Below are 9,838 nucleotides of genomic sequence, written 5' to 3'. Positions count from 1 at the left end.
AGATCAAAAAACCATGCTGCTCAACCACAGATCTGAGATTAATGCTTCACTTTGAAACATTGTACTTCTTTCTAAAGAGATCCAAATTCAAAAAAGATATTTTGGTGCAAAAAATTGTCAAATTTACATCAGTTTTTGATTTTTTTTATATCTCCAGGCATGTCACCCCTATATCTCAAAAACTTTCTTCTTTTATAGCCCCCAAGAAGGTTGACATTTGTCTCCTCAGCTGCTGCTGCATAGCTAGAGTAGCAAAGAAAGTATCCTGCTCTTGAGGCATTGAATCCTGCAGCATATCCAAACATTCGAAGTGCTGCTGCTCTCTCAAGTAGCATAATCTTGTTTGCATTGATTTGAAGGGGAGTGTACCCTAAAAACCGTGACAATATCTTCAGTGCAAACATTGGCAACTCAGGATCTTCAGAATACTGCATGTGGAAAGCACAGAAGGTGGCACTATCCAATGTAGGCATGTAGTGCATGAGAGAGGAGGCATCCCTTGTTGAAGAGCCCTCTATTGCTTTCCCTCTAGAGCGTTTAGCTCTCCCAAGAAAATTGTCTTTGTCAAGGAGTTCAATCTGCAAAACAAGACAATGAGTAATTAAAACCAACTTGGAAAAAAAGAAAGATTTCAGTAGGGAGATCACCTTTTGCAATTCATCTTCGGCAATGACTTTTTCTTGAAGGAGATTGCATGAACCGGTCATCTCTCTTATGTCAACTTCCTTTCCAATTTTTTTCAGCTTAAAGTCTCTGCCAAAAGATTGGATGCCAAGCTCAACAAGACTCTTCTCAAAATCCTCATCTTTGAGGGAAGGTTTTTCCTCTTCCACTCTTCTCATGCATAGAGCAAGTGCATCAGGAGCAGGCAAAAAATATTTTTTGGATGTATGAAGATCAAGTGCCAAAAACTCCTCTTTTGACTCTTCTTCTGTGTCAATAAAATCTTTGGCCACCTCAGAAGCTTCAAAAATGGTTGCAATACAATAGTCCTCCCTCATATTAAGCAAACACTGGATATGATGGAGAGGAATATACTCTTTCCCATTGATAAAGAAGTAGGGAAGGTTTGGAATAGTAAGGGAAGCTTCAGATACCTCTACCTCATCTGTTGGCTCATCAATGACAGTACTAGCTCTAAATTGAGCAACATTAAAATTTTCACTCTCCTGCTCCTCAGCTGCAACATCAACCTCCTCCTCTTCTAGAATTTCACTTTTCTCAAGCTGCAAAACTGTGGAAACATTTTTATTTGTTGCCTCATCTGTATCTTTCACTTCATCAGCTTTGCCTTGCATGTCAACTTTAAGGAACAAAAAGAAAAGAAAAGCAACTTCTTTTGGAACAAGGTTACAAGGTTTCAAATGTAATTGACAAGAAATGGTAGGTGGACAAACAAAGGAAGTCTTCTTAGAAAATCTTCCAAACCTCCTTGTTACTTTTCTCTTTTCAATTGAGTTTGTAGTATATTCGGTTAGATGACAATACGCCTTCCCATCTAAAACCAAACACTTGCCTTCAACTGCTTCTTCAAACTCTTTGAATTCTTCTGCCAAGAAGTCTTTCAAATGGTCTAACAAAGCTGCAAGATCAAACACAGTATGCTTTGGTGTACACCTCCATGTCACCACCATCCATCAGAGCCACCAATAGTTTTTAACTTGGACTCTCCTCCAAAATCTCCTCCCGGCCTTCCATTATAGTAGATGAAAAGTCCACAGGTGAAGCTAGGTACAAGTGCCAATGTACCACACCAAAACGAAACCGGACCACGCGATAGGCGCTTGATCCAAGCTCTGGAAATGCCTCCCTACGCGTCGTGCGGGACAAAACCACACAAACACCAAACGTACCAAACGACGCGATAGACGTTGGACCTGGCCTTTGGAATTGCTTTCCTACGCATCGTGCGGGACAAAGCCAACCAAAACCGTAAAACAACACCAAACAACGCGATAGGCGTTTGACCCAACCTTTGGAACTTCTTCCCTGTGTGTCGTACGTGACAAGGCAAACAAAAAGCGATAGCGTCCACCAATGTGAAAATTGCAAAGATAAGATTGTGCGAGGCGAAAGGACTACACAAAAATAGATAATATCTCGTGTCGTATGCGACAAGTGAACGTGGAACATTTTTAACATTCGAGACCAAGCTATATATATATTCGATATATGACCGTTAGTGACACGTGTTAGCCATGCACACGTGCCACATGGAATGCGTACAACGGTCGTCGTACGGACGGTTTTATGTATATAAACACTTGTCACGTGCTCATTTTGTGTTGTCTCCTATAGTCGACATTCGCGTCCTGTCTTCCTCAACTACCCGTACACTTGTCATCCATCCACTAAGCCAAACCAATTTTCCTCTCATCGACGCGACCGGAACTGTTGGGCATGTGGGCGCACTTACTTTCTACCGCTTCCTAAGCATCCCTTACGACGCAATTGGTGCAAGTCCCAGAGTCTCGGTGAACCCCTCATCGCATCGTGCGGGGCTTCTCGGCTTAAAGATTTCACCTCGCATACGATGTTCTATACCATTTCCAACGGTGTTTGTGTGCCTTCTACAGCGTTGTGGTAGTCTCTACCTCCAAATATTCATGGCTTCCCATACGACGCGATAAGCGTATGTTGCAACTTTTGGGTGGGGATCTCATTGCGTCGTGCAGGGCTTCTCGGCTTAAAGATTTCACCTCGCATACGGCGCGATACGGCGATGTTCTAGGGTGTGGTTGCGCCCTCTATCGTGTCGTACAGGAAGTTCTGTGATATTCTTTTCGCACGTTCCGGTGGTCACATACGACGCTTTCCACAGCTTTTGTCAGCCTTCTATCGCGTCGTGTTATCCCTCTCATCACACACGGCACGATAGAAACATCTTGAAGGTTGTGGCCTACCCCTCTGTCGCGTGGTGTGTTCTTGTACCCAAATGGCCAGGACTAAGCAAACTGCAAGGAAGGTCTACCAAGCCCCAACCGATCCAAAAGTAGTTGATGCTGAGAAAGATGCAGAGAAAGCATCCCCTCCACAACCTCATCAGAGGGCCAATGCCAGAAAGAGATTGAATTATCAGGTGAAGTCCCTAAGAGAAATAAGGAAGGCACAAAAGTCTACTTGTCTACTAATTCCAAAGCTCTCTTTCATGAGGGTTGTGAAAGAGATATCTGATAGACTTGTAAGCATGATGAATATCAAAACTTTTGTCTCGGTGAGGTGGCAGTCTCAAGATGTGATGTGCCTTCAGGAAGCTGCTGAGGATTTTCTCATAGACTTTATGAATGATAGCTACATTGCAGCTGCATTTGCTCACAGGGTCACACTTATGAGCAAAGATTTTGTGCTTGTGTCAAGGCTAAGGCTCTTGAGCTCATTCATAGTGAGGATCTTAGAGCCTTCCAAATTTTAAACATCCCTCCTTCCAGGCAGCAGAAAGATTTTGGGGTTGTCATTGAGGATGTTACACATGAATACGAGACAAGAAAGTCTCAGGATATTAAAGCAGTTAAGGAAGTTGAGAGGGAGCAAGACATGATATCCGAGGACGCTATCCTTAAAGAGCAAGCTGAAATTTTAAGAGCATCCAACTCTCTTCTTTATGAAAAAGTCACAGGCCAAATGGTGGTGGATGTTTCCTTGTTTGGAGATACTGAGGCATATTTGGACATATTCCTCAAGACACAAGTATGCTTGTAAATCCCAACATTGAGCTTGGTGACACTGTGCTCTATATCTCTCTCAGGTGTGTTGCTTTGCTAATTATTATAATGTGCATGTGCATAGCAGACAGGCACAAGGGGCTCATTGTGGCTTGTGTTTCCTTTTCCAGGTGTCTTATGAGGGATCTTTCAGAGGCTCTAGCTATGCAAATTGCTGTTGAGACGTAGAGAGAAAGAGAGAGAGAGAGAGACGAGATGTTGAGATGTAGAGAGAAAGAGAGAGATACGAGACAAGAGACACACCATATACGCTCCCAAAGACTGATTCATATTGAGGACAAGATACAAATATATAGGTGATACCAAGTTGATTAGAGTGAGCCATATAGAGCTCCAACACCCCCACTCAAACAAAGGTCTCTAGCTTTGGATGAAAAAACCCTTGGGGAGTTCAAGGGAAAAACCCAAGCCCCTATACAATGTGAAAATATGAACCAGCGATGATGATGTGAAAGTGAATTGTGCATCTATGTAAAAATATTCAAGTGACTTAGAGATCACAATGTGCAAATGTGGAGTGTGCATAGTGCATGGTACCTAAAAGATTACAATGTCATATGTACAAAGCTATTACAATAGCAAAGAAGCTAATCTAGAAAGAGTGAGGTCGAAGCAACTCCAAGCTCCGAGCGCAAGAGGATGAAACGTGACTCGTTGAGGCCTTTGGTCAAAATGTCTGCAATCATTTGGTCACGTGGACAGTGTTCAACCATAATGGTTCCTTTGCGTACTTCATACCTGACATAATGATAATGGACAACAATGTGCTTTGACTTATTATGTTGAACATAGTCTTTTGCAAGACTAATAGCACTTTGGTTGTCACACCGCAAGGGTGTGCTAGAAAGAGGAGAGTGACCAATATCAACCAGCATTTGTCGAAGCCAAATCAACTCACGAGCTGCAAGTGATACCGCAACATATTCTGACTCAGTCGTAGAAATCGCAACACAATGTTGTTTCTTGCTAGTCCAAGAAACAAGACAACCATTTATAAAGAAGCAATTTCCACTAGTAGATCGCATAGATAAATGTGAGCTTGCCCAGTCTGCATCTGTGTAACCCAAAAGAGAAAGAGATTGCATAGAATCTGATGTGAGTTGTCGTCGATAGACTAAAGCAAAATCTGTAGTGCCTTTCAAGTATTTCAACACACTCTTTGCAGCAGACCAATGCTTAAGAGAAGGACATGCAAGATGTTGTCCAAGATAATTAGCAGCAAACAGAATATCAGGACGAGTGTTCATGCCAACAAACTGAAGACATCCAATCAAGTTAGCATAAGGTTGATTTGTGACAAGTTGACCGCCATCGTTAGAAGTGTTCTTCGTAGAGCTTGCAAGACAAGGTGTGTTGGCTGAATGTGTTGATTCCATACCAAATTTTTGAATAGTATCTGCAATAAACTTTGACTGTCGAAGGAATAAAATACCTTTTGTACGGTTCCGTTGGATTTGAATGCCAAGACACGAGTGAATCTCTCCAAGATCCACCATATCAAATGCAGAAGACAATAACTTTTTCACTTGTTGAAGAAATCCCAAATCATTGGAAACAAGGATGGTATCATCCACATAAAGAGCAAGAATCACAAAACTGCTACCTTGGCGTTTTATGTATAAGTTGGGGTCTGACGAGCAAGAGATGAATCCTTTAGAGGTGAGAAAAAGATCAAATTTTGTATACCAGGCTCGCGAAGCTTGTTTGAGACCATATAGTGCCTTATGGAGTTGAGCAACAAGGTCTTCTTTACCTGGAATAACAAACCCTTCTGGTTGTTCCATATAAATTTCCTCTTCCAAGTCACCATTAAGAAAAGCAGTTCGCACATCCATTTGATGAGCTTCTAAATCAAATTGAACAGCAAATGCCAATAAAACTCGAACACTTGTAATGCGAACAACTGGTGAAAAAGTCTCTTGATAATCAACACCAGCTACTTGGGAATAACCTTTTGCAACTAAACGCGCCTTGAACTTGTCAAAAGATCCATCTGCTTTTACTTTTGTCTTACACACCCACTTACATTTAATAGCTGTACGACCAGGAGGTAATTCAGTTAGTATCCATGTACCTTTAGAGATAAGAGAATCGTACTTTGCTTCCATAGCCTCTTGCCATTGATCCTTTTGTGGTGAAGAGATAGCTTCATCATAAGCAATGGGATCTTCGGAAGTGGGGGTGTTGGAATATCCAATAAAAATAACTTTAAGACCAGGAGCATCAAGCTTTGTTCGTGTTTCTTTGGGAACATGAATATAAGCAATACATCCAAAGGTTCGAAAATGAGATACAGAAGGAATGTCACCTATCCATGCTGTGAGGGGTATCTTACCAGAGGGTGCAGTAGTAGGAAGATGATTCTGAATAAATACTGCTGTCAAAGTAGCTTCAGCCCAAAAAACACGAGATAAGCCAGAATGAATCAGCATACATCTTACAGCATTGAGAATAGTGCAATTCTTTCGTTCAGCAACACCGTTCTGTTGAGGCGAATATGGAATAGTGTGTTCATGATGAATTCCACTGTCAGCACAGTAACTCACAAACTCTCGAGAAACATATTCGCCTCCATTGTCACTACGAAGCTTCTTAAGGCGATGACCAGTTTGAAGTTCCGCAGCCTTGTGGAATTGTTTGAAAACAGATAAGGCTTCAGATTTTTGTCTAAGTAGATTTACAGTTGTATACCTTGAGAAATCATCAATGAAAGTAATGAAGTAGCGATATTGTGATCTCGAAGAAGGTAGAGGTCCACATATATCAGTATGAACAAGATCCAATATGTCATGAGAATGAGTTGTATTTGAAAGAGGAAAGGGTTTGCGATTGTGTTTCCCAAGAGCACAAAATTCACAAATTCCCATATGAGGATGGCCTTTAAGATCCATGCCATGAACAAGATCACGACGTTGAAGATCAAGGAGTTTTGAAAAATCAGCATGAACAAAACGGTGATGCCATACTTTGCAATCATGATCACCTAGAGCAGTGACAACATTTGCTATAGCATCGTTGAGAGAGAGTTCAAACAAATTATCATTTCGAGGAGCAGTGGCTATAGTCTGTCCATCTTTCTCAATTCGGCATTTGGTATGATCAAATCCAACAAACAGACCAAGATCAACAAGTCTAGCAACTGAAAGAAGATTACGTTGAAGATCTCGTACATGTAATACTCCTCGCAAAATTCTAGTGGAAGAAGATAAGGTACCAAGATATAAGTCTCCAATACCCTTTACTTGACAAGTAGTATCATCAGCAAGATAAACAACACGTTGAACTGGCAGTGGATGATAGTTGTGGAGCCACTTAGACTGATATGCCATATTTCCTGTAGCACCAGAATCGACAATAAAAAGTGATCCATCGCGTACATGAAGTATTCTGTCTGGAGAAACTGAACATAGGACGCAGCTTGTTTCTGGTACAATGTTGTTTCGATGTTCAGTAGCATATGCTCTATTCCGATCTGTGTCGAATCGACGCTTATAGCACATATGAGTGGGATGATCAGATCGTCCACAATATTCACAAGAAGAAGAAGAAGAGTCTCTAGATAAACGTGGTTGTTTTGTGGTAATATTGTGTTCTTCATCATATTGACGTGCCCAACAATCATCTTCAGTATGGCCATTTTTGTTGCAGTAAGAACATTGCTTATTAGGAAATTTGAGATGAGAGAAAATATTACCGCGACTGCCACCTCTGCGGTTTCCTCGTTGAAATGGACGCCTTCGAGCATAAAAAGCCCGTTCCATCTGTTGTGACTCAGTCTCCTCGTGTGAAATCATAGCTGTATCATGACTAGCATTACGACGTTCTTAACGTTGAGAGTATTCAATTAAAGACATGCAGGCTTGGTCGAAATCAAGACCATATTTATTAGAGAGAATAGTTACAATGTTATCATAAGAAGAGTCCTTCACCGTATCAAGGAGAAGTGTAATCAGTTGCTTTTGTGGAACAGGACCACCGGCAGCAGCAAGTTGATTAATAATAGATTTCAAAGATTCAAGATGTCCCGTCATGGCAGTACCAACTTCATATTGTAACTTGTTAAGCAACCCTATCAAATAAAGTATTTCTGTGACAGATTTCTTCTGAAAGTTTGCAATAAGGTACTTCCATACGTGGTGGGAAGTAGGCAGTTCGTACATATCAAGCAAAAGGGAATCAGTAAGAGCAGAAAGAATATACCGAGGAGCTGCTTTATCACGTTGTTGCCAATCCGTATAGGCAACATTCCAATATTCAAATATAGGTCCTTTAGTGATAAGCACGTTATCATTATCCGTATCAACAGGCTGAAGCGGACAAACACGATTTCCAAGAACAACATCGGAGAGTTCATCGTCTTCAAGAATTAACAACATCTTTGCTTTCCAGCCTGGAAAACCTTGACCTTGGAAAGGAGGAACAGAACGCTGGCCATAAGGAAAGCCGTTGATGAGAATATTCATAGCCATATCTTGTTGCGAGAAGACGTATAAGATAAGATCGCAGAATTTGCACACCATATATGGTGAAGGCCACAATTGAGAATGAGAGAGATATGAGGACTGCGTTCTGTCAACGATAAACGTAAGAAGGATGCTCAAGGAACTTCCAAGGATGTGAGAGACGTCACCCAAAAAGGGCAGGGTAAAGGAGACGTTAATAATAAAAGAGTCCTCAAAATAGAGTGGTGTGAGACGCAAGATTGACGGCCACAATATGAATAGCAAAAAGCTAAATCTTCTCGAAAACGTTAACGCCAAAATAAGAAAAACGATCGCGGACGCTTCACGAAGAAGTAGAACGAAGAAAGCTGCATCAAGCTCAATTGCAGTAAAAACAGCATAACTTTCTTCTGCGAACTCCGATTGACGCAAACCTAGAACTCAAATCGAAGAGCTCAAGGAGACGAACAAGTTTTGGATGAAAAGTGCCATTGCGCTACGCTCCATTGCGCTTTTTCCGTTTCTCCAAATTTTGAGCAGAACGGCAAGAAAAATTGAGATGAAGTTCAGAGTGTCATTAACAAGAAAACGTAATCAACGATTAGATTGATTAGAAATAAACGTCACACAAAACACTAATCATATTCTTCTTAACACAAAACAACCACAGTTAACAAGAATCAATGCTCAAAAATAAAATTTTTAGCAATTTTTGAATCTTACATACACATACTGTTTTGTCACCATGAATTGAATCGGTGCATGATCGTTACTGCTCTGATACCATGTTGAGACGTAGAGAGAAAGAGAGAGAGAGACGAGATGTTGAGATGTAGAGAGAAAGAGAGAGAGACGAGACAAGAGACACACCATATACGCTCCCAAAGACTGATTCATATTGAGGACAAGATACAAATATATAGGTGAGACCAAGTTGAGTAGCGTGAGCCATATATAGCTCCAACAATTTCCATACTTGACCCTCTCGTGACACAGTGCCTTTTCAACAAGCAAGGAACCCTTTCAAGTTATTTTGATGATTTTAACATGCTGACCTGCAATTACATATTATACCCGTATGTTGAAGGGTAATTCTTAACTCCTTACATGTTATTTTTAACATTTTGTGGTATTCTTAGCTAATTTGTTTTTTATTTTGTAGAGGACATTGGAGTCTTATTATCTTCAATCTTTTGGAGAAAGATATTATATTTATGAATTCATTGTCAAGTATCCATGGGAAAAGTAAACTGTAAGTATGAAGCATAATCTATGCTTGATGATGGCCCATTGTTTTCTATTAGTAGCTTTTTGATTCAATGTCTTCTTGCAGTGCTGCCAAACTTATTGTTGGTCACCTGAGTACCACAAACAAGGATTACAATATAGAAGCTTTCAAGTACTACAATCAAAAAGTGCCTTTACAGACAGACTCAACATCTTGTGGATGGAGGGTGCTTGCAAATGCATGGAGATATCTTGAGTCAAGGTGCCGGATGACTACACTCACTGTAAGTGTGGTTCATGTATTTATTTTGATGTTTTATGTATGTATGTCATGTTCTTTAGTTCCTTTTTCTATTTTTTTCAGTTGCATGACTATCCAGAGTCTTGGGTCATGTGGGTGAGAGAGAAGGCTGTTTCTATGGTTTTGGAAAGATCAATAAATCCAAA

This window comes from Adiantum capillus-veneris, chromosome 14, assembly GCF_014529385.1.
Source record: "Adiantum capillus-veneris isolate H3 chromosome 14, ASM1452938v2, whole genome shotgun sequence".
In the NCBI taxonomy this organism is placed as follows: Eukaryota; Viridiplantae; Streptophyta; class Polypodiopsida; order Polypodiales; family Pteridaceae; genus Adiantum; species Adiantum capillus-veneris.
The sequence above is the reverse complement of the archived record's forward strand: the minus strand, read 5'-3'. Positions refer to the sequence as shown.